General features: G+C 34.3%; 1 long non-coding RNA gene across 1 annotated transcript; it reads right to left on the bottom strand.

The window, feature by feature from the left end:
* Positions 1–273: 273 nt before the first annotated feature.
* Positions 274–1,740, bottom strand: LOC143269131 (uncharacterized). Its single transcript, XR_013045499.1, has 3 exons — positions 1,389–1,740; positions 1,098–1,298; positions 274–526 (listed from the first exon to the last, which is right to left on the bottom strand). It is a non-coding gene; the product is annotated as an uncharacterized LOC143269131 (long non-coding RNA).

Below are 1,740 nucleotides of genomic sequence, written 5' to 3'. Positions count from 1 at the left end.
TGTTTTCGGTATTCCATTTTAATTTTGGTGTGGTGCTAAAGATGCAGGGCCTTATACACGGCAGACAAATCTATTACTGAGTTATACCCCGATCTCTGCATTAAATCATTGTATATTTTCTAAAACATTAAATGCTTTGGCCTTTTCTTCTTCTGAACTTAAAATGTGTTTTGTTGTACACATTATATCATTGTAATTGCTTTATATAATTATCCTGAAAGAAAAAGAGGGTGAGTAATTTCAGAGCCATCAGGAAATGTATTTAATCCACCTTAGTGACTTTATTTAGCAAAAAAGTCTTCCACATACAGAGAGACGAATCACTTCGCAGGTTTTCCTAATTGCATTTTACTCTTGAGTGCAGTTAAAAGCAACAGAATCAAAATGTTCAGTGCTTAAGTTCTCAAACTTCTGTGGCAGGAACTGGGTGGAGTCCTGTGCTTTGGAGGGAGCCTTTAAAAGAGTTACACTTTCCTTTTCTACACCCTCCAAATTCCAGTCTGAGATACATCTGAGACATTGAAATCTTTAAAAGATAGAGAAGAAATAACAGCAACAAACTTAACTCCCGAGGCAATGTTAGAATGTAGTCAGAACAGAACTGAATATTTTTATGTATTTATGAAATATTATTTAAATTTAAGTAATCAATTTTCATGAATTTTAACACTGTTCAATGTGGAATGTAGTACATAGGACTTTTAGTAGGGGGTTACATTATATTTATGATATTCATGATAAATGTTAATAGTGTACTTAATGTTGTCTTTTCCACAATCATGTTTTTTTAGAACAAAAATAGTCAGATCCCAGAGGCAAAGCTGGAAGAGGAGGCAGTCAGATTTAATGTTATTAAATTATTCTGACCATTATTTAATAATTGGTTCTCTAGATGACAATGATAGCTTTCCCTCAACACCCATTTTCCTTCCTTTTTAATAATAAAACTTTCAAATGCTAAGTTCCTAGGGGAAAACCACAAAATTCCAAAGCCTCATTCACAGTCGGCATGGCCATATAACTAAATTCTAGACAGTGTTATAAGATCATAAGTGGAGTAGGTTCTTTTTCAGAAAGGACTCTTAAAGGGAAGTTACCTTCACTTTTATCCTTTCCTTTTCTCTTTGACTCAATCAAGAAAATTTGAAGAAAGAAAAGCAGCCATCTCCATTTCCAAGGTCATTGCCAGTAGTTGAGATGGACTGGTTTCTTCAGAATTGTCGAGTCATCATATTAATTTAGTTCCATGAGAGAAAAGACAGTTCTTTCTTCCTTTAGCCACACTCTGTGTTTTCTGTCTGAAAGTGGAACTGAACTCATTACTTCTTGTATTGTAGTTAGAAGAGTCTCCCTAAGTATATAAATGTATTAGGAAAAAAATTATTCACTCTAAGAAAGCCTATACTATGTTGCTTGTAGTCTCTTGTGTGTATCCTTTACCAACACTCTTGTCTCTTTTGATATATTTTGGTTTTTCTGGTTGTCTTGAGATGTCCTCTGTGCTGTCCTGAAGGGTTATGACAAAACCAAGAGACAGAATATCTGATAAAATCTGCTGTCCCAAGCATTAAAAATTCTGTAAGACTCTCAGATGTTACATCCTCAAGGTCCATGATGTCATATGGGTTGTGAACACTATCCATGAAGACTAAGTTTATTAATGGACTAGATTAGGCTTGCATACTAATTCAAATGATTTTAACAACAAAGCTTGTTTGGAGTTGTTACATTGGACCTTGT

Source organism: Peromyscus maniculatus, chromosome 17, assembly GCF_049852395.1.
Source record: "Peromyscus maniculatus bairdii isolate BWxNUB_F1_BW_parent chromosome 17, HU_Pman_BW_mat_3.1, whole genome shotgun sequence".
Classification (NCBI taxonomy): Eukaryota; Metazoa; Chordata; class Mammalia; order Rodentia; family Cricetidae; genus Peromyscus; species Peromyscus maniculatus.
Note: the sequence above shows the minus strand (reverse complement) of the source record. Positions and strands in the feature narration are given on the sequence as shown.